Here is a 24,113-nt window from a genome sequence, read left to right as displayed (position 1 = left end):
AATGTCCTTAGACACAATTCACCATCTGCTCCAAATAAGTATGTTTTAATTGGGGGCCAATTAACAACCTATAGCATATAATACACAAAGCCTAGGTGGGACCAACTGCCAGTCTATCAGCCAACTGAACTCCTAGAAGTCGGCCAACTGCCAGCCTATCGCCCAACTCAATTCCTAGATGAGGACAACCAACATCCTATCACCCAACTCAACTCCTAGATGGGGGACAGCTGCCAGCCCATAACTAATCACTCAAGGTATGCGACTTCTCTCCCAACAACACACATAAGCTCTCCTGGACCGTTGGTGCTGCTCACCCCAGTAGGGTTGAATCAGCCAAACCTCTGTATTGGCAGGGAGAAAAGAAGACAGCCATCGCTACCGTTCTTTACCGCACAAGAAAGCCAACACGTAAGCAAACAAAAAAATGGGAAGGTGGGTGGCACGTCTGAAGAAGCAAAAAAATTCCCAATTCTGGAAGCAGTGGTATAAAACACTAAACCACACCCGCAACACACACAAAGCCCAATCCTGAAACATGCTGTAACTAAGCCAAACCAACTGGCAATTTAACCCTTGCTGCTAAATGTATGCTGACCCATTCTAGAGGTTTAAATTCCAACAGGCAAATGTAATGCCTTCTCTCTACCTTCTTTTCTGGAGGGTCTTACGCAAACCTTCAAACACATGACAACAAGGTGACTCCATGAGCAATAGTAACTGGTTTAGTAATCATCCGCATTTTCCTAAATATCGTTTAAGGCTACAAAAAATGTCTATAGGTGAGGAAAGCAGGTTATTTAAAATGCTATTTTTAATTTTATTTTTAATTTTATTTTAAATTGTTGTATAAATATGTTTAGTTTGTCTCTTTGGGGAAAATTGACCCTAATATACAGAATTTTTTTTTAAGGTTGTCTTTGGTCTCTCTGGGGGTCATTCAGACCCGCTCGCGAGCAGCAGTACGCTCGCAAGCGGGTCGATGTTCCCCACTGCGCATGCGCACGACGGAGGGAGCTCCGTTGTGCGCATGCGCGAGACCCGGGGAGCGACGGGCTCTCCATCGCTCCGGGTCTCGCACCAAAGGGGGCGTGCTGTTGATGTTGATTGACAGCACGCCCCCTTTGGTGGGCGTGCCTGCCAGACGGAGGTGTACCCATGGGAACGCCTACCGTCTGAAACCGGCCCCACTGACATCACTAGTGATGTCAGTGGGAGTGATTTTGGCTCTGATAGAGCCAAAATCACTCCAGGGCTTGTGGCAGGGAGACCCTACTGCAGGGTCTCCATCGCAAGTCCGATGGTCGTGATGGTCAAGACCATCGCGACCATCTTTTTGGCTGCTCGCATATGCTGTGGGTGGTCACCCACAGCTATAGGAGCGGCCAGGAGGCCGCTCCATTTTCATGGAGGAGGGCCCTGATTCAGAGCGAGCGCTCTGGTCAGAGTGTTCAGCTCTGAATCAGGCCCTCTGTTCATAAATATCGTGCCTAATACGCAATGCATTCTAAAGGGCATGCTGCAAAGCTCATTCCTTAAATCATTTACCAGGCAGCAACTATCTGCCAGGCTCTGGTAATATTACGAAGCAACCTTCATTCGGAATTTGATCACTGACGGACAGGCAAACATTATATATGTATTTATTTTATTAGTTGATAAACAAAACCCCACAGCTGACAAGAGGACCCATCTGTCGCTATCACGTACACGGGGCCAACTGAAATGAAAGAGCAAAGAGTGTTGGCACAGGACACGCATCAACTGAACACGGCTTTAGCCACGGGGCATATGTCCAGTCTACACAAGTGGCGCCCGTCGGATCTCCGCTCGTCCCTCTGGCATTTGCCACTAGAATGTTGACTAGCTGTAATCAGCACAGATTATTACCATGTTAAACGGTGATATATATGAAAGTAATTGCTCACTCATATGTTTGTCTGCTGTCCCCTCACCCCCACACTTAATGAATAATCTGCCAATTAATTACCACACATCACAATTGTTGTCATTGACAGATACTGCAAAAATCTGGAGGCTGCCGGGAAAACTCAGTAGAGAATTATGTTACGTTGTTTGATGTCATGGGGCTTACACACAGAAATACATTTCCAATATTACTCACGTCAAATTAAATTTCCTAATTTATCTAATCACGCCAGCGAGGCCTTACAAAAGAGAATGAAGCCATTGCTGTGGCCGATCTCCAGGGCATGTTTCCAGAATGTATTGCCAAAAATTATACACACATCCACATGCTCACGCACACACACACATACTCACATCAATAGACAGGAATATTTAGATATCTCTATATATTAAAAAAAAATTAAAAGAAAAGTTCCTGGTTTAGTGGTCTGTTTGTTCATGTGTGTGCTAATCTCTTCAACCACTGGACAGATTTTAATAGTGCTTTCACTATTCTATACAGCATTGGTCGAGGAAAGTTTAGGTGTATGAACCATTCATCTGTGACAAAAGATATCTGAGCAGTGACGGTTTTAGTGAATCAGTCACAGAAAAAATCGTGCACCAAGCTGCTGTAGAGGAGCTGGCCTGGGTGCTGAAACAGCAAGACAGCATCTGAAATTGAGGCTTGAAATGAAGAAAAACTGTTGTGCTGTATGAATGACTGACTGCTGCAGCTGCAGGGGCAAGGTCTGCACTGTGTTTGGCTCTCTGAGATAGTCAGAGCCAATAAGAGCTATCAATGTGTCCTGTTGCTTAGCAGAAGCCTAGAGAGGGGAGGGAGTCAAGGGCTGAGCAGGGTCACATCTGAAGCAGACAGAGAGTGAGAGACAGCCTGCAACAAACCCATGAAGATGCTATTATGCAGACACAGTAGCCAGGAAAGAGCCAGGGGAGACATAGCTATCAGGAATTAAAAAAAAAAAAACAACCATCGGAACACCATCCAATGATTTCCAGTCAAGGGTGACAAACATCGGACCACCACCATCAGAGCAAAACACTGATGGTTAGTGCCATCATATTCTGATGTCCATATCTATGCTGAACCTGCAGGAGACTCTGTCCACCACTCCTCCATCTTGAATTGATCCCTCTCCAGCGTGATGTTCCCGCTCAGCCACACGCCCTCTGTGAACAGGAGGCACCTCCCATGGAAGTCAGCTCTGTTCTCAGACAAGGGCATCACGGTGAGGAAGCTTAACAGGAAGCCCAAGTAATACAGGGTACATTGTGCAAAGAGGACATTGCTCATCACCGTGTTCGGCAGGTGGGGATGGGTGTACATGGAGGCTGCAGAAATATGTACAGGTGCTCCAGCCCTAGGGACATGTTGCTGATAATACGTATGGTAGCTGCAATACAAATCTCTCATTCATGATCCTCCTGCACTTCCCAGCCCATCCCAGTGGCCGGGACTCAGCCAGCTGCAGGGCAGCAGCAGTGGGGGTTGTGGTGACACTGGTAAGATGCAGGGGGCAGGCGTGAGAAGCAGGGGGTTGTGGTGTGATGCAAGGGTCTGTGAGAAGCAGGGGCCTGTGGTGAGGTGCAAGGGACTGTGGTGAATTATAGGATGCTGTGATGAAATGCAGGGGACTGTAGTGAGAAGCAGGGGACTGTTGTTAGATGCAGGTAACTGTTGTGACCTAGCGGAGGTTGTTATGAGATGCAGGGGGCTGTTGTGACCTAGCGGAGGTTGTTATGAGATGCAGGGGGCTGTTGTGACCTAGCGGAGGATGTTATGAGATGCAGGGGGCTGTTGTGACCTAGCGGATGATGTTATGAGATGCAGGTGACTGTTGTGACCTAGCGGAGGATGTTATGAGATGCAGGGGGCTATTGTGACCTAGCGGAGGATGTTATGAGATGCAGGGGGCTGTTGTGACCTAGCGGAGGATGTTATGAGATGCAGGGGGCTGTTATGACCTAGCGGAGGCTGTTATGAGATGCAGGGGGCTTTTGTGACCTAGCGGAGGTTGTTATGAGATGCAGGGGGCTGTAGCGAGATGAAATTGCTCCCATGTGAAGCCGGGGGCGGGTCGCTAGTACTGTATATATGTTCACACAAATATTATCTTTTGTTTATTTGGTGCATAGAGACATATGAAAGTTCCAGAGTATCAAAGCTTATTTATACTAGGGATGTGCGCCGGACCATTTTTGCCGGATTTGGATTTGGTTCTAATTCGTCGTCCGGCTTTGGATTTGGATTTGCCAAACTGTGGTGACTGGCTTTGGATTTGGATTTGGATTTGGATTTTTTTACAAAAATTGACAAAAAAAGCTAAAATCACATAAATTGGTCTTTTTTTTCTTCCTAGAGTATTATTAACCTCAATAACATTAATTTCCAGTCAATTTAGACCATATCACAGCTTATAATATTGTTTTCAACATTATTGGCCAAAGGTTGCAGTGAGCTGACTGGTTACTAAGCGACAAAGCAGCGGCACAACGACACAGACACCACAGTATAAAGCACATCTATGACACATTGCCACACAGCAGTGGCAGAAATGAAAAGTAGGGCACCCACCCAGTGGGGTACGGCCTGCAGAGTCATAGTACTTGTTTACAAAGTGGGCTACGGCCCTAGGAGTCACAGTGCACAATCTTATTAGCATTACACCGCACATAGGGCCTGATTCACATTACACCATAAAGTAGTGTCTCTTATTTATGTTACGACACACAGTAGTGCCCCTTTTACACAATGCCCATAGTAGTGACCCTTTTACACAATGCCCACAGTAGCGGTGTCCCTTACACAATGTCCCCCAGCAGTGGTGCCCCCTATGCAGTCCCCTTAGTAGTAGGGTCCACTATGCAGTGCCCCCAGTAGAATGCCCCCCAGTAGTATGCCCCCCATTAGCAGGCCCCCCCCAGTAGTATGCCCCCCATTAGCAGGCCCCCCCAGTAGTATGCCCCCCATTAGCATGCCACCCAGTAGTATGCCCCCCCAGTAGTATGGCTCCCCCAGTAGTAGGCTGCCCCAGTAGCAGGCCCCCCCAGTAGTAGGCTGCCCCAGTAGTAGCCCCCCCTGTAGTATGGTCCCCCCCTGTAGTATGGCCCCCCCTGTAGTAGGCTGCCCCAGTAGCAGCCCCCCCCAGTAGTAGTAAGCCCCCCCAGTAGTATGCCCCCCCCCAGTAGCAGGCCCCTCAGTAGTATGGCCCCCCCAGTAGCAGACCCCCCCCAGTAGCAGACCCCCCCCCCAGTAGCGCCCCCGGACCTTTGACAAGTAAAAAAATAAAAAAAATAAAACTTACCTGATTCCCCGCTCCCGCGCCGTCCGCTCTGTCACACGCTGAGGAGGGAGCCGGAAGACGGAGCTCATGTGTGAGCTCCAGCCGGCTCCCTCCGTGCAGCAGCCAATGAGAGTCTGTGTGACTCTCATTGGCTGCTGTAACAAACACACAGCTGCCGCTGGCAGCTGTGTGTCTGTGTCTGTGTAGGGCAGAGCGCTATCACTGCGCTCTGCCCTACACGCGAGGAGACCTGATGTTGGATTCTCTAGTGAGAATCCGACATCAGGCAGCCGCCGTTCGGCCCCGAACGGGGATCCGAGTCAGGCGGTGAACACCCGAACAGGGTTCGGGTGGACTCGGATCCCCAATGTTCGGAGCGGTTCGGATTCCACAGAATTCGAACCGCTCATCTCTAATTTATACAGTATTATACAGTGGCAAACTATAGCACAAGTGCATAGCAGAAGTATCAAACATTACAAACAGATAAATGACTCTACAGACTGGTCTGAATAGATAACAGGGGCATTGGTAGCGCAATTGCTGAAGCCAGCAGGAGCATACAGACAGTGGTCAGCCGCAGGTGGGAATCTATTCAGTATTCAGTGATCCTGTTCCCAAATTATGGAGGAGTCTAGGGAGCAGAGCACCAGTGACATAGAGTATGATTGGGAAGAACAATAGTGAGGAAGGTCCTGTATATATCACACGTCTTGTATATTTTTATTTCCTCTGAACATCATCTTTAGCACAACAAAGGTATATTACATCCTGTGCTCGTAGCATTGCGAGAATATGTTCTTATTAGTAGAAGGAGCGTTTGCCTTTTGTGAGACCTATTTGCGGAGAGGCCGTTCAATTATATTTGCCAGTGAACATGAAGGTTCAGCATCTGTGTTTCAAGGCTGTTTATTTTTACTTCATTGCCAGAAGAAGCGAGAACCAATACCAGGAAGAGAACAGAGATGTAACTTCTAGACTTGCACCCCAATGTACCTCTTGATTATATTTTTGCAAGATGGCTTTATCTGTACTTCTGTGAATCGCTGTAACTGGCTGTAAGGATAACGATTCACGATTAATCCTTTCGCTGCCGTGGCCCTAGTACATTGGTTCCTGTCTAACGCCTTTTAGGAAGCTCTCGTAGAGTCTATGGCACCCTGGGTACTTTAATATTCAGCCATTGTACAGTACGTGGTTGAGGGTTTCAGTGAGGCGTAAGGTCCCCGGATCACATGTGAATTGTGATCAAATGTCCTCTGGGTATCCAGTTGCTACATATAAGAATAGGAAAAGCAATCAGTCTGTGTCAGTCCAGTTACATGCAACAAGTATTGCTGATATGAACCTGTGATTTCTACAGTAAACAGGTGCTAGGTGCACTGTAAGTCCCAGGTAATCACCGCCACAGTTTATGCTCTAACCTAGGGGATGACAAAAACGAGTAACAAAATAATAGTATTGAAATAGCAGTAGATTAATACAATTTGAAGAAAAAATATAAAACAAACTAAATAAAAAAAAACCACTGCAAATTAGTAGTCCATAGGCTACTATAGGGTAACGCCATCTAAGAATTTACATTATCCTATTGAAGCCATTCGGGAGCTTGGCAAATCTGAAAGCTTCGCAGTGCCCATAAAAACCTATGGGGGCTGTAGCTGGTGTCGGAGATCTGCTGCAGTCTTTCCATGGTACATTCATGGTTCTTACTATCTGCGATTATCCCTCCAAAATGGGTTGTTTTTGGGGCAATATCCCACACATATTATTTGATAAATAGGCTCCTTAAACCCTGAGGCTGAGACAGATTGGGCCTGAAGATAAGCTGTTTTGCTGGTGCTGGTGTTATAGGTCATTTATTAGCCAATGAGGTTGTAGAAGTAGGGATTAGGCTTTGGTGCTTTGTATTAGCAATTCTAACAGAGATTAGCCTCTTTCTGTCTGATCTTCCCACCCTCCCAACCTTTTTTGGCAGTTGCCAATGGCATCAATTTGGCGGGTAGATGCAGCTGGCCTATTGGATTACTAGAAGGTCATGGCTGTTACCACCCTGTTATATCAAATTCCTGAGATAATTGCATTGGTAATCATGCAATGGTTGTTTCCTTCACATTGTATACCTTTTTAATGCATCTCCTCTGCAACACATGTGATAGTTGTGTTGGGGTGCAATCACAATACATACAATAGTTGCACTATTACTTGGTACTCTTAAGGGGCCTATCCATTAGCAGATAAATTTGAACAATGAACGATTACTTAATCCCGGCGAGGGTTAAATGACAGGCGTCTAAATCTAGACACCTGTTATTTTACCAACTCCGGGAGAGGACTGAGAAGACTGCCGAGAGGGAAGAAGACCCTGTGCCGCAAGACATCAGTGCCGGTGAGAGGAAGGAGCGGCCATCGGCAAGGCACAGGAAAGTAAGTCTCCAGTGTGGAGGAGGTGCATGAGGAACGGCTTTAGCGAGCCGGAACCATCGACATCTCCTCCCTAGACGCAGCAGCAACTCCAGTGTGCATTGCGGGCAGGCGTCTCTTCACAGATGCGCTGCTGGCACAGGCTCCAGGTGTAAACAGCTCATTGAGATTCACCCTTCAACTGCTGGTCTGATCCGTACTACCTTCCTCGAGAAGATCTCCCTGGGCTACTAGCGCTATATACACTGTTCATCAACAGCGGGTCGCCGCTGATTACCATCATCACCTATATCTCCGGTTTACATCCCTCTCCCAGAATGGCCTGCTGTCCCCATACACTAGTATCACAGATATCTCCTGCTTACCTTCCTCTCCCGGATTGGCCCGCTGTCCCCATATGCTATTATCACAGTTATCTCCTGCTTACCTTCTACTCCCGGAATGGCCCGCTGTCCCCATGTGCTTTTATCACAGATATCTCCTGCTTACCGTCCTCTCCCTGAATTGCCCGCTGTCCCCATACACTAGTATCACAGATATCTCCTACTTACCTTCCTCTCCCGGAATGGCTCGCTGTCCCCATACACTAGTATCACAGATATCTCCTACTTACCTTCCTCTCCCGGAATGGCTCGCTGTCCCTATACACTAGTATCATAGATATCTCCTGCTTACCTTTCTCTCCTGGAATGGCCCGCTGTCCCCATACACAAGAATCACAGATATCTCCTACTTACCTTCCTCTCTCAGAATGGTCCGCTGTCCTCATACACTAGTATCACAGATATCTCCTACTTACCTTCCTCTCCAGGAATGGCCCGCTGTCCCTATACACTAGTATCATAGATATCTCCTGCTTACCTTTCTCTCCTGGAATGGCCCGCTGTCCCCATACACAAGAATCACAGATATCTCCTACTTACCTTCCTCTCTCAGAATGGTCCGCTGTCCTCATACACTAGTATCACAGATATCTACTACTTACCTTCCTCTCCCGGAATGGCCGCAATCCCCATACACTAGTATCACAGATATCTATTGCTTACCTTCCTCTCCCAGAATGGCCGCTCTCCCCATACACTAGTATCACAGAGATCGCCTGCTTACCTTCCTCTCCGGGAATGGCCCGCTGTCCCCATATGCTAGTATCAGAGATATATCTCCTACTTACCTTCCTCTCCCGGAATGGCCCCTGTCCCCATACACTAGTATCACAGAAATCTCCTGCTAACCTTCCTCTCCCGGAATGGCCTGCAGTCCACACACACTAGTATCACAGAAATTTCCTACTTACCTGTCTCTCCCAGAATGGCCGCTGTCCCCATACACTAGTATCACAGTTATATCTCCTGCTTACCTCCCTCTCCCAGAATGGCCTGCTGTCCCCATACACTGGTATCACAGATATCTCCTGCTTACTTTTCTCTCCCAGAATTGCCCCCTGTCCCCATACGCTAGTATCACAGATATCTCCTGCTTACCTTCTTCTTCCGGATTGGCCCGCTGTCCCCATATGCTATTATCACAGTTATCTCCTGCTTACCTTCTACTCCCGGAATGGCCCGCTGTCCCCATGTGCTTTTATCACAGATATCTCCTGCTTACCGTCCTCTCCCTGAATGGCCCGCTGTCCCCATACACTAGTATCACAGATATCTCCTGCTTACCTTCTTCTCCCGGAATGGCTCGCTGTCCCCATACACTAGTATCACAGATATCTCCTACTTACCTTCCTCTCCCGGAATGGCCCGCTGTCCCTATACACTAGTATCATAGATATCTCCTGCTTACCTTTCTCACCTGGAATGGCCCGCTGTCCCCATACACAAGAATCACAGATATCTCCTACTTACCTTCCTCTCTCAGAATGGTCCGCTGTCCTCATACACTAGTATCACAGATATCTACTACTTACCTTCCTCTCCCGGAATGGCCGCAATCCCCATACACTAGTATCACAGATATCTCCTGTTTACCTTCCTCTCCCGGAATGGTCCGCTGTCCCAATACACTAGTTTCACAGATATCTCCTACTTACCTTCCGTTTGTGGAATGGCCCGCTGTCCCCATACATTAGTATCACAGATATCTCCTACTTGCCTTCTGTTTGCGGAATGGCCCACTGTCCCCATACACTAGTATGGGGACAGAATTCATCAAGCTCTGTAAATATTATATTTTCGGAGCTTGACTGCAGGGACATTCACATCTTCAAATTGTGAATACCCCCGCTTGGGGTTCGCAAACCGCTCTTCCCTATGGGAAGTAGGTCCGGGTTGCGAGAAGGGATACTTTCGGATCCCTCTGCCTCTGTACGGCTCCTTCCACCAGACGTCGGGGCTCTTGTGCGTATGCGTGACCTGTAGGTCGCGCATGCGCACCGCCGTCACTCCTCCGACATTAGCAATGAAAAGATCACTGCTCCAAAAAGGAGCAATGAAGGCGCTCACGGGGGCAGCTGATTTCACATCAGCTGCCATCGCGCTGGAGTAATGATGAATTGCTTCGGTGGCCGCGGCGAATTAGAATGTTAATTATCGGGGTCCGTTCTGACCCCCATAATTAACATCATGAATAGGCCCCTAAACCTCCCAAAAAACATGTGTTATACAGTGTAGTTATTGCAAGTTATGCCTCTGTTCCTTAGAACCAGCTTTGTGTTACTCAGACCAATGTGCTGCCCAGTCCTAACAGCGCATCTAAAGTAGGGATGAGCGGGTTTGGATTTCTGAAATCCGAACCCCACCGAGCCCCTCCAATCCGAGTCAGGAACCAAGTCCGGCTCGGGTTTTCCCGCCTGACTCTGAACTGAAATCGAGGCAAAACGTCATCATCCCACCTTCCAGATCTCGCGGGTTTTGGATTCTATAATAGGTCCCCGCGTCAGCGCCATTTCTCACTCCGGCTGTAGACAGTGAAGAGGGAGGGTGGGAGCTAGGGCTGACTGGGCTGGATTGTGCTGCTGTTGTCCATAGGGGCTGTCTGGGCTATGTTGTGCTTTTGCCATAGGGGCTGGCTGGGCTGTGTTGTGCAGTCAGTTGACCATAGGGGCTGTGTCCACTCTAAAGTCTATAGGGGCTGGCTGGACTGTGCTGTAGTCCTAGAGGGGTGCTGTAGTGTTGTCCAGGGGGTGATCTGTCCATCAGGGGTGCTCCCCCAAAGTGCACTCCAAAAAAATAATATATATTTTTTTTTTTCTGTGTTTGTGAATTGTGTGCGCAGTAGCCGCACATGCATCAACAAAGTAACGCCAAGCGTGCGCCTGTGTTGTAAGTAAAGGGCCGGCTGGCTTGACCATTAAAGGGTGCTTTAACCCCCAAAGTGCACTCCAAACAAAATAAAAAATTATTTTCTGTGTTTGTGAATGGTGTGCACTGTGGCTGCACGTGCATCAACAAAGGAGCAGCGCCAAGAGTGCGCCTGTGTTATAAGTAAAGGGCCAGCTGGCTTGTCCGTTGAAGGGTGCTGTAACCCCCAAAGTGCACTCCAAAAAAAAATAAAAATTTGTGTTTGTGAATTGTGTGCGCAGTAGCCTCACGTGCATCAACAAAGTAATGCCAAGCATTCACCTGTGTCATAAGTAAAGGGCCGGCTGGCTTGACCATTAAAGGGTTCTGTAACCCCCAAAGTGCACTCCAAAAAAAAAATTATTTTTTTTGTGTTTGTGAATTGAGTGTGCAGTAGCTGCATGTACATCAACAAAGTAGCGCCAAGCGTGCGCCTGTGTCCCATAAGTAAAGGGCCAGCTGGCTCATTTCTTAAAGGGTGGTGTAACTCCCAAAGTGCACTCCAACAAAAATAAAAAAATATTTTCTGTGTTAGTGAATTGTGTGCACTGTGGCTGCACGTGCATCAACAAAGGAGCAGCACCAAGTGTGTGCCTGTGTCATAAGTAAAGGGCCGGCTGGCTTGTCCGTTAAAGGGTGCTGTAACCCCCAAAGTGCACTCCAAAAAAAAAAAATGTTTTTTTTTTTGTGTTTGTGAATTGTGTGTGCAGTAGCTGCACGTGCATCAACAAAGTAGCGCCAAGCGTGCGCCTGTGTCCCATAAGTAAAGGGCCAGCTGGCTCATCTCTTAAAGGGTGGTGTAACTCCCAAAGTGCACTCCAACAAAAATAAAAAAATATTTTCTGTGTTTGTGAATTGTGCGCACTGTCGTTGCACGTGCATCAACAAAGGAGCAGCACCAAGCGTGCACCTGTGTCCCATAAGACTGTTAAAAGCTGGTTTAACCCCCAAAGTGCACTCCAAATAAAATTAAAAATTATTATTTTCTGTGTTGTGAATTGTGTGCGCTGTAGTCGCATGTCCATCAGCAAAGGAGCAGCACCAAGCGTGCGCCTGTGTCATAAATCAAGGGCAGGCTGGCTTGACCATTAAAGCATGCTGTAACCCCCAAAGTGCACTCCAAACAAAAAAAATATTTTCTGTGTTTGTGAATTGTGTGCACTGTGGTTGCATGTGCATCAACAAAGGAGCAGCGCCAAGCGTGCGCCTGTGTCCCATAAGTAAAGGGCTGGCTGGCTCATTTCTTAAAGGGTGGTGTAACCCCCAAAGTGCACTCCAACAAAAATGAACAATTCTTTTTTTTCTGTGCTTGTGTGCGAAATGTATGTGCAGTAGCAGCACGTGCATCAACAAAGGAGCAGCGCAAAGCGTGCACCTGTGTCCCATAAGTCTGTTAAATGGTGGTGTAACCCCCAAAGTGCGCTCCACATAAAATAAACAATTCTTTTTTTTCTGTGTTTGTGTGCGAAATGTATGCGCAGTAGCCGCACGTGCATCAACACAGTAGCAGCGCCAAGCGCGCGCCTGTGTCATAAGTCAAGGGCCGGTTTGGACATCTGGTCCAGACTGAATGACATGCCAACAATTTCTGACATGTCTACTGTCACTGCATATGATACAGTCACCATTGACAGAATGGTGGATGATTAAATCTGTTACAGCATCCAAGTAGGGATGTCAGACAGTCCGTACCTCTACTGGCAGGAAAAAGAGGCAATTTGGAGGCCCCTGTACAAACTGGCTCTATTTTACCTGAGTTGCCCCCCCCCCCTCCAGTGTGTACTCCGAAAGAGTGTTTAGTGCAGCCGGGAACCTTGTCAGCGAAAGGCGTAGGAGGTTGCTTCCACAAAATGTGGAGAAGATGATGTTCATAAAAATTAATTATCAACTCTTCCCGGGAGACCAGCCTCTAGAACGTACAGAGGGACCTGTGGTGGTGGATTACAGCGGGGACGAATTAATACTCTGTGAGGATGAGGATGTACACAACATTGAAGAGGGTGAGGAATCAGTGGATGAGGAGGATGAGGACTTCATCTTGCCTCCGTATAGCCAGTTTGTGCAGGGACAGATTAATTACCAGCTTGTTTTGTGGGGGCACAAACAAACCAATCAATTCAGCCACAGTCGTGTGGCAGACCCTGGCGCTGAAATGATTGATTTGTTAAAGTGTGCATGTCCTGTTTATACAACATAAGGGTGGGTGGGAGGGCCCAAGGACAATTCCATCTTGCACCTCTTTTTTATCTTTGCAGTATGTACTGTTTGGGGCTTAGTTTTTCAAACTGCCATCCTGTCTGCCACTGCAGTGTCACTCCTAGATGGGCCACGTGTTTGTGCCGCCCACTCGTGTCGCTTAACATAGTCATCCAGCTATCTCGGTGTAACCTTTTGGACTAAAAACAATATTGTGAGGTGTTCAGAATAGACTGGAATTGAGTGGAAATTAATGTTATTGAGGTTAATAATAGCATAGGAGCAGAAAAACCCACAAATTCTGTGATTTTAGCTGTTTTTATGCTTTTTAAAAAAAAATACAGATCCAAAACACAAAACCCAGAACCCAAAACATGGAAGGGTGGTTTGGGCAAAACCAATCCAGATCCAAAACACGAAGAAAGATCCAGATCCAATACCAAAACAAAAAACACGAAAAGTGGGCCGTGCACACCCCTAATCTAAAGGTCTGAGCATGGAGAGATAGTAATACTGCAGGTTGTAGATAGATAGTAACGATACTGGATCAGAACCCCTATACACACCTTCCCATACCTTCTAATATCCTGCCTATACCTTCTAGTGTCCTGTATATACCTTCTAAGGATGATGCTAATTTGTGTACGCAGTCATACAGTAAATAAAGACTTAAGACCTGGAATCTGTGGTTCCAAAGCACAAGTATTATTCAAGTAAAAGTACAGTCAGTTACATGCTATTGATCCAGATACAATTCGGCGCAAAGGAATTATACAGACCCAAGTACAGTATACATATGCAGCGCTTCCAGACCAGATGTTAGGCATCAGCAAGAAACCCCTCGTCTATCAGCATTCAGCACGAAGACTAAAAACCCAGTGTTGGAGCACACATATTTATACCCCCCCAGGGATAGACAAAACAATAGAGACGTTTGTTGCTGATGCTATTAGTTCCCAAGGGGGATACATCTGTTACAGGGCATTTAACAGGCTGATTCAAATAGACACAACCCAGCCTCCAACAACTGAGGGTCCCTAGATTCCCGCCACATGCAACATCCTAACAGTTATTCATATCATATACAGTTTGTTGCTTGAAGTCTCTGCGGTCCATAAGTCGAGAATGCATGATGCGATCTCCCCACCAATAACACCGGAATACTGCGGAAAGAGTATGCATCAGTACAAAACCAAACATGGCTTACTTAGCATGTATAAAACCTTACTTACCAAATAATCTTTATTTCACAGCATTTATACTAAATGAACTAACTTAAATCTTATACCTTAAAGCTCATGGAACCTTGTATGTGAATATGTAATGTGTGAGTGTACGGGGTTTGATATAAAGATGCCAGTTAACTGGGGACAGATGCGAGCGCATTTAGCTACTAGACAGTGTTTTCTTATGCATTCGCTAATATGCGACTAGTTAACAGCGCAATTGTGCGTATTACTGTGTATATGAGAAATGATGAAGGATGCAATCGCATGGTGCTAATAGTAATCTCGCCATATGTACTTAATTGTGAGTTTATCTAATATGGCGCTTGGGCGGCCATTCGCAAAATGGCGTCTTGCGATCTCATTTCCAAGATGGCGTCTTGCGTCCAGTCGCAAGATGGCGTCGCCGCGATTCAATTTTATACTGAACTTATCTCAGCCAATTATTCAGCTTCGACAATAGATAGATAGATCGATAGATAGATAGATAGATATCAGAAATCTCGGGGCCCGGAACACTGATGTCTCTGGGGGCCCCAGCTTCTCAACATCACCCCGATCCCGCACATTCCTCCCCTGCATGTGTGATATGTGAAGCATAAAGTAAAAATACACAATGACTTACCACACTGAGGGGCCTATTCATCAACACTAAAACAATGTTTTTAAAGACATTTTCCTTAATTAACGTTATTTTAGTATTCATGAACAGACTTAACACAGGAGATATAACTGATATCTCCTAGTTAAGTTCCCCTGCGTAAATTTCCACACTCCCCATACATTAGTACATTAGTATGGAGATGTGGAATTTATGGTATTCATCAAATTCTGAAAATTATGTATTTTCGGAATTTGATGGAGTTACTACTCGCCACTGTGAGGTGGCGAATAGTAGGTAAAACTTACCTGTGTCAGCGTGTGCAGGTCCCCCAGCGTCTCCCTCCGACGCTCTGGTCCGTCCTCTGGCTCCGGAAGCTGCTCGGACACTGTGTGTTCTCCCAGCAGAACACAATACAGTTTAGAAAAGAAAAAAAGTTTTTTTTCTAAACTGTACAGTGTGCTGCTGGGAGACCATGTGTCAGCATAGCCACTGGAGCAGGAGGCACTGCAGCGGGCAGGTAAGTGCGGGGACGGGGGCGAGGTGAGCGGAAGGGGGCACAAAATTACCATAGCTGTAGGTAGTGCTGCGCATGCGCTGGTTTTACAGATGTAACAGTGCATGCGCAGCACGGATTCCAACTGCGGTAAGTTAGTGTAGAGAGGGAAAACTATCTATTTCCCGAAAAGCTGTCATCGCAAAAATGACAGCTTTCGGAATAGATAGTTATGGGGAGGAGGAATGATGAATTCCTCCGGTAATTAGGTAGAACTACTGTACATGCAAGTTCTAAACCTAATCACCTCCATCGAATTTTTAGGTATGATGAATAGGCCCCTGTCTCTCTGTCACTTACTATGCAGGCTGTAGTTCTTGTCTGCATTCTCTTGCAAGGTCTTTCCTTATGACAGTGCTGCGGACAGGGCTGCCATCAGAAATTGTGGGGCCCCGGACTGGCAAAACAGACAGGGCCCCTTACTTTGGGTGGGAAGAGGTGGGCGTTGCTGTGAATATTGTGGGTGGAGGTGTGGTATCAATTGGTGGGTAAACCAGATTAAAAAAGGGTGTGGATGTGAGTGCAGGGCGAGGGTGTGGATGTGAGAGTAGGGTGAGAGGGTGAGGGTGTGGATGTGAGAGTAGGATGAGGCGGTGAGAGTAGGGTGAGGGTGTGGGTGTCAGAGTAGGGTGAGGGGGTGAGAGCAAGTTGAGCACAGGGTGAGAGTGCAGGTTGAGAGTGCCGGGTGAGGGTGACAGTGCAGGTTGAGGGAGTGAGAGTGCAGGTTGAGGGTGCTGGGTGAGCGCAGGGTGAGGGTGCAGGTTGAGGGTGCAGGGTGAGAGTGCAGGATGAGGGGGTTAGGGGATGAATGAAGAGAGAGTGCAGGTTGAGGGTGCTGGGTGAGCGGGTGTGGGGATGAGCGCTGGTTGAGGGTGCTGGGTGAGCACAGGGTGTGGGGGTGAGAGTGCAGGTTGAGGGTGCAGGGTGAGGGGGTGGGAGTGCAGGGGGAGGGGGTAAGAGTGCAGGGTCAGCGGGTGAGGGGATGAGCACTGTTTGAGGGTGCTGTGTGAGCAGCCAGCCGTTCTCAGTCCTCAGCAAGTCATCACAATCCTCGGCCCAGAAGCCCTCATTCCCCAGCCTGTGTCACCCTCTACCCCAGCACCTTCTTATGCAACTAGCATCTTTTTCTGTCCCCAGCCCCATCACCTTCCTCTGCCCCCAGCCTGTGTCACCCTCTGCCCCAGCACCTTCTTATGCAACTAGCATCTTTTTCTGTCTCCAGCCCCCATTACCTTCCTCTGTCCCCAGCCCATGTCACCCCCTGGCCCCAGCACCTTTGTATGCAACCAGCCCCTTCCTCTGTCCCCAGGCCCCTTCACCTTCTTCCCCAGCACCCATCCCGTTCTCCTGCCCCCAGCCTGTCACCATCTGCCCCAGCACCTTCTTCTGCCCCCATCACCTTCCTCTGTCCCCAGCCTGTGTCACCCTCTGCCCCAGCACATTCTTATGCAACCAGCTCCATCCTCTGTCCTCAGACCACTTCACCTTCTTTCCCAGCACCCATCCTGTTCTTCTGCCCCCTAGCAACCAGCCCCTTTCTCTGTCCCCTTCCTCTGCCCCAGCACCCATCCTGTCCTCCTGCCCCAAGCCAGTCACCTTCTGCCCCCAGCAACTTCTTCTGTCCCCAGCCTGTCACCCACCCCTATATGATATAGATAGATAGATATTAGATAGATAGATAGATAGATAGATAGATAGATAGATAGATAGATAGATAGATAGATAGATAGATAGATATGAGATAGATAGATAGTTCAAACCTCTATGGTGTCTATTGATAATTAATTAGGGGTTATTAGGTCCTTTTTCATGTACTATGATTTGGACTGCAAATATCGCTCATCTCCTTGGCTGTAAGACTGTAAGGCCTCTACATGTTTTATTTTTTTCTTCTTGCTGTTTTCTATTGGATTGCAATGCATACTGAATGGAGAGGCTGTCAGGAGAATCACTGGCTTTCTCCATGGTTCCTCTCATCTTGATTCTTTGAATCGAGGCTTTAACGTAATTTTCCTAATTTAAGCAATAAAGACTCGCTGGTATATTTCCGTAGCCTTTCTATAAAATGAAAACCAAATCACGTTATGGTAATGACTTTCAATCATATCTAAAAGGGTTCTTTATCAAAGCCATTAAAGTCAGTCCTTTCTGAGAGAATAAGATATAGCTTGAAAAAAATAAATAAACAGGAAATATGTGGTAGTTTAAGTATTCAGGATAAAAGGTACAAAAAGATTATACGGGTGATAGAGAAAGAGGGGTGTCCGCCATAAAAAAAGCATATTACTAACCTGCATTTGTGACGGAATGAGAGAAAGTGTCAGAAGAATGACACATACGCCGTGACCCAGCTGAGATACATTGAGAAGTGATTTGGGCTTTTTTGTTTTGTTTTAAATGGTTGGATTATGGTAATTGGAAATTCAATGAATATCATAAAGTTTTGCCATTATTTTTAGAGATATATTCATATGATTTTTCATCTTGCATCTAGGAATAATATGCCTTTAACTTTTTAAATAAAAACTTATTTTTCTTGTTAACACTTTCATGATCGAAGACACCATCTTGATTGTAATTTTTCTTTTGTTTTTACACAAACAAAGGAAATGTCTTTAACACATACACCCATCAGCTGTAACATTAAAACCACTGAAGGTGAATATCTCATTACAATGGCACCTGTCCAGGGCTGGGATATACTGTATTAGACAGCGAGTGAACACATAGTTCTTGAAGTTGATGTGTTGGAAGCAGGAAAAATGGGCAACCGTAAGGCTAGTTTCACACACAACGGTTTTGTCCGTCCGGAAAATAAAAACAGACTTTTTTTTTCCAGACGGACAGACGGATGACTTCCTTTCACATGCAAAGGATTTTATACGGATGAAACAAGCATTGACTACAAGGCCACAGCGGAAAGGGTATGTAATACCGGCAGTCGGGATTCTTCCTGTTAAAATATCAACAGCAGCATTCCGATAGTCGGTATTCCAACAGGGTTGGGGTAACTATACTAAACCTCCCACCTTCTCCCCCTAACCCTCCCTTCTTGTAGCCTAACACCACCCCTCCCTACCCTGCACCCTAACCCTCCCCGTTAGTGCCTAAACCTAAGTCTCCTCCCTTTGTGCCTAAACCTAACCCTCCCCTCTTAGTGCCTAATCCTCAGAGCCGTAACTAGACTTTATTGTGCCCTGTGCCAGAGAGAGCATTGGCGTCCCTCCATTTTTTAAATAGTGCACCTGAAAAAGGGCCATGGTCTCATCATAGGGAAGGGCCAGGGAAAGATAGGGAAGGCCAGGAGATGGTGGGGATAAATATGGACATAATATAGTGCACCTGAGAGATGGCCATGGCCTCATAGGGAAGGGCCAGGGAAAAGATAGGGGAGGCCAGGAGATGCTGGGGATAAAAGAAGAGGATGCAACAAGTCAGAATGATAATAAACAGGAAAATTGACACACCCAAACAGCGCCCCCTGCCCTGCGGTGCCCTGTGGCACTGGTCACATTACTCTAGTTATGGCCTCTCTAGCCCTAACCCCCTCCCAGTGGTGCCTAACCCTAACCCCCCTAGGTGTGCCTAACCTCACCCCAACACCTAACCCTAACCCCGCTATGATGCCTAAACCTAACACTCCCCCCCCACCCGCAGCTAACAGCTAAGACCTCGTTCGGGATGGCTTCTATCTGTATTCCGGCATTGGGATTAAGATAGGCATTGGTATTTTGACGCCTAGCTTAAGTCCCGTGTCAGGCTTCCACCATCGGGATTTAGAAAAAGCAGCATCCCGTCCACCAAGAAGTAAAAGTTACGTGAGGCAGTAAGTTCTGAAGCTGGCAAGTCACTGCACGGCAGCTGTCCTGGTCAGTGGTTATCACGGCTGTAACACTGCGACCGTGCTGTGTCCGTGCATTGTGAAAGCCCTAATGTATATGTAACTTCCACTGAAGTTAAACAACGGATGGACAAATCTGTTGTGTGTGAAATGATCTGAGCAACTTTGTCAAGGGCCAAATTGTGATGGCTATGCAACTGTGTCAGAGCATCTCCCATCGGCAGGTCTTGTGGGCTGTTCCCGGTATGCAGTGGTGAGTGCCTACCAGTGGCGGGACTAGAGAGGGGTGAACCCAGGTGCAAGAATCTGCTTTGTGCCCCCCTATGCAGTGCCCCCAGTAGTGCCCCTTTTTTAGTGCCCTCAGTAGTGCCCCTTATACAGTGCCCCCAACAGTGCCCCATATACAGTCCCCCCAGTAGTGGTCCCCCTATGCAGTGCCCCCAGCAATGGCACTCGTATGCAGTGCTCCCAGTAGTTCAACTTATTCAGTGCCCCCAGAACTGGTCCCCCCAGAAGTAGTCCCCCCTATGAATTGCTCCCCCCCCCATCACCCACTGCGGGAGCTGAAAGGCGGAGCTCATGAGTCTGTCTAACTCTCATTGGCTGTTGCCTCTGGTGGCGGTGTGTTTGCTACTGTGTAGTGTGGATTGCTCTCACTGCAGTCTGCACTACACTTAAATACTGTAGGGTCCAGGGGACACTGGCGAGGGTGCAGCGGCACTGTTGGATGGAGGCGGCTGTGAGCCCTTGCACCACAGCAGGCCCCGGTGGAAGGCACCGGCTGCACCGCACTATTTCCGCCACTGGTGCCTACCAAAAAGGGTTTGGTATAAAAGATATACAAGAATTAGATAGACAATGTCTAGATAGACAACAGATGTTAGACAGGCAATAGGTTGACAGGGACAAATGGTCATCAAGGAGAATAGGTCGACACAGAAAAGGTCAACATGGATGAACTTCGACAGGTACAAAAGGTCGACACAAAGAAAATGGTTGGTCCCTTTTTTTTGTAACCCTAACCCTCTCCTTGGTGCCTAACCCTAACCCTCTCTCCTGGTGTCTAACACTAACCGACAGGGAAAGTGCCTAACCTTAACCATTCCTTCTACTGCCTAACACTAACTCTAAAAAAAACACGTGTTGACCATTTTTGTTTCAAGCATTTTTATGTTGACCTTTTGTACCTGTAGACCTTCATCCATTTTGACCTTTTGAGTCTGTCAGACTCTCATCGGCTGCTGCGCCCACTGCGGGAGCCGGGCTTCCGGCTCCTGCAGTGCGTGATGGGACAGACGTCATGACGTCTCTCCCATCATGCAGAGCGGGCCGGCCCGGGAGGACGCTGCACGGAGGAGCATGCCGGAGCGGGGATCAAGGTAAGCGGAGTTTTATTTTCTTTGTGTGTGTGTTTCTGGCCGGGTGGGGGACACTGCTGGGGGGACTACCACTAAGGGCACTGCTAGGGGGGAGAACGGACTACTACTAAGGGCACTGGGGGGGAGGACGGACTACTGCTAAGGGCACTGGGGGGGAGGACGGACTACTGCTAAGGGCACTGGGGGGGACTACTACCACTAAAGGCACTGCTGGGGGGGAGGATGGACTACTACCCCTAAGGGCATTAGGGGGGACTACTACTACTGCTAAGGGCAGTGCTGGGAGGGAGGACTACTACTAAGGGTACTGCTGGGGGGGACTAATACTACTAAGGGCACTGCTGGGGGAGACTACTACTAAGGGTACTGCTGGGGGAGACTACTACCACTAAGGGCAGTGCTGGGGGGGAGGACTACCACTAAGGGCACTGCTGGGGGAGGACTACTACTAAGGGCACTGCTGGGGGGGACTACTACTAAGGGCACTGCTGGGAATACTACTAGGAGCACTGCACACTCGTGGGACCACTACTGGGGGACACTGCATAGAGGGGGATTACTACTAGGGGCACTGCTGCGGAGACTACTACTGGGGGCACTTCTGGGTGGGACTGATGGGGTGGGACTACTACTGGGGGCACTGCTGGGGGGGCTATTACTGGGGGTATTACTGTGGGGGGACTACTACTGGAGGCATTTCTTGGGGGGGACTACTACTGGAGGCATTGCTGGGGGGGGCTACTACTGGGGGCACTGCACTGGTGGGACCACTACTGGGGGCATTGCACTGGTGGGACCACAATTGAGGGCACTGCATAGGTGGGGATTACTGCTGGGGGCACTGCATAGGTGAGGATTACTGGTGGGGGACTACTACTGGGGGCATTGCTGGGGGAGGACTACTACTGGAGGCTCTGCTGGGAGGGACTACTACTGGGGGCACTGCTGGGGGGTTAGGACTGGGGGAACTATATAAGTGGGTCTACTACTGGGGGCATTATGTAAGGGGCACTGCATAGGGGGACCACTACCTGGGGCCCTGCATGGGGGGGGGTGTCAGAATTTTTTTTGGCAGGGGGGAGCAAAATTTATAGTTGCGCCACTGCAGTCACTGTCAGTCACTCAGTGTGTGTGTCCAGTTGGGGTCTTGGTCTGAAGGCTGCTGCTGTGATGTCCATAAAGGGGCTTAGGCTGCAGTATATAAAGGGGGGTTTTCTTCAGTGGGTGCTGCAGTAAGTACTTATTTTCTTTTTTTATGCGTGTGCGTTAGCAACTTAGCTACGCTATTATTGTTTGGTGACACTGCTGCAGTTTATCATCCACGTATTTGTGACTTTGCAGATAGTCTGTCTGCACTCGGCAGGGTTGCTTTGTTGTCTATAAAGAAGGGGTGCTGTCTGTGTTATTCATCAAGGGGCTACTACCTCGTTCAGGGGTGCTCTTCCCCAGTGTTTAAAAGAAAAAGTGAAATAAAATGAATATTATCAATCCACAAAAAATTATTGTTTGGTGACACTGCCAGCCAGACCGCAGTTTATCGTCCATGTGTTTGTGACTCTGCAGGTGTTCCAGCAGCACCTCTACCAGCAAGGCCACCTCATTTCTATTAGATGTATAAAAAAAGAAAACCTCCTCCAGATCAAAGATGTCTTTTAGGAACTGAACAACTTGATCCTAGATTGATCTTCCCTCATACATTATTTTAAGAATCAAAACATTAAAATAAATAAATTAAAAACTAATCAATCCTTCAGTCCATAAACATATTCGAACTCCATCGGGCCTCTGACCTAGTTAAGGAAAATATTCTTGGTTTTAAAACTTCCAAGGGGTCGTATAGTTTATTAAACTGCCATTCTGTCTACCACTGCAATGCCCCTCTGTGCCATGTCGGAAGCTGAACTGCCACATATTAGTGCCACCCACTGCTGTAGCTTAGCTTAGTCAGCCAGCTAGCTGGATGCAACCTTTTGGCCCTAAACTAGATGAAATCAATATAGCTGTGAGGTGGTCAAAATTTACTGGAAATGACTGGAAATAAATGTTAATGAGGTTAATAATACTGTAGGAACGAAAAAAAGCCCAAATTTTATGATTTTTTAGAGAAAATACAGATCCAAAACCAAAACACGCAAGGGGCGGTTTTGGCAAAACCAAAAATAGATCCAAAACACGAGGAGATACAGATCCAAAACTAAAACCAAAACACGGGGTCGGCGCACATTCCTACCAGAAATCTGAATCCACCCGATTTTCATGAATCCGAGTCATGGTTCTAATCTCCTGAGCAGATCCGGGTAAATCCGAGTCACAGGTCTGATCTTGTCACAGTTTGGTACTCGGATTTTAAATGGATTGTGTAAATTACATGATTTTAGCTGTTTTTAAAAACTTTTTATCTATTTTATTTAAAGTCCAGATTCAAAAACAAAACCAAAACACAAAGACAAATCCAGATCCAAAACCAAAATACGGGGATCCCGACAGCCGACATTTAGTATCCAGCATCCAGAGAGCTGCTACAGGTGCACAGAAACAGGTTTTTATACTTTAGCTCCTCTTATTTAAGGAAAGAGTATGGTTCTTCCCTGAGCCACAGAAGGTTAATCCTCTCCTCAAACGTGGGAGATTTCCACTCTGCCACAGCGTTCTGGGAGGTACGGATGGTTCATCTTATAGGCATTTTATGGGAGTGTTGCGGGCATGTTGGTGAATGTACACAGCGTACACAGATGCTCAATTGCTCCTACCGGAGGACACACTCGGAGGCAGAAACCGCGCCTGTTACCGGTGGTGGCGTCTAAACAAGCACCATTTGGTATTTCAGAGTCTATGGATGCTGCAAGTGGGCGTCTCAGTCCTTGCACTTTCATATGCACGGATGTTCACCAGGGAAGGACTTTGTAGCAGCATTTGCAAAAAGTTGCAGATGGGCGACCGCCAATAGATACTGCCGCCGCGGCTTCTGCGTCCACCTTTGGATCAGGTCCTATATGCTCATTATATTATGGTATGGTTAAAAAAAGGTTCTATCAAATTAATTAACAAAGAAAATATGCTGATGGAACCATGCAAACTAACACATATAATAATAATAAAATAATAATAATAATAATAATAATAATAATAATAATAATAATAATATAATATTATAAATAATAATAATAATAATAATAATAATAATAATAATAATAATAATATTATTATAAATAATAATAATAATAATAATAATAATAATAATAATAATAATAATAATAATAATAATATTCTGCCTACTGGACAATACTGCACTAGTAGTTTACCTAGTTGGTATAAATGGTAGTTACAGTCCTGATAGCATATATTCGTCCCTTTAGAAGCCAGCGACTTTCTGTTGTCATGTCTAGTAAG

Source organism: Taudactylus pleione, unplaced genomic scaffold (assembly GCF_031769625.1).
Source record: "Taudactylus pleione unplaced genomic scaffold, aTauple2 ptg000887l, whole genome shotgun sequence".
In the NCBI taxonomy this organism is placed as follows: Eukaryota; Metazoa; Chordata; class Amphibia; order Anura; family Myobatrachidae; genus Taudactylus; species Taudactylus pleione.
Note: the sequence above shows the minus strand (reverse complement) of the source record.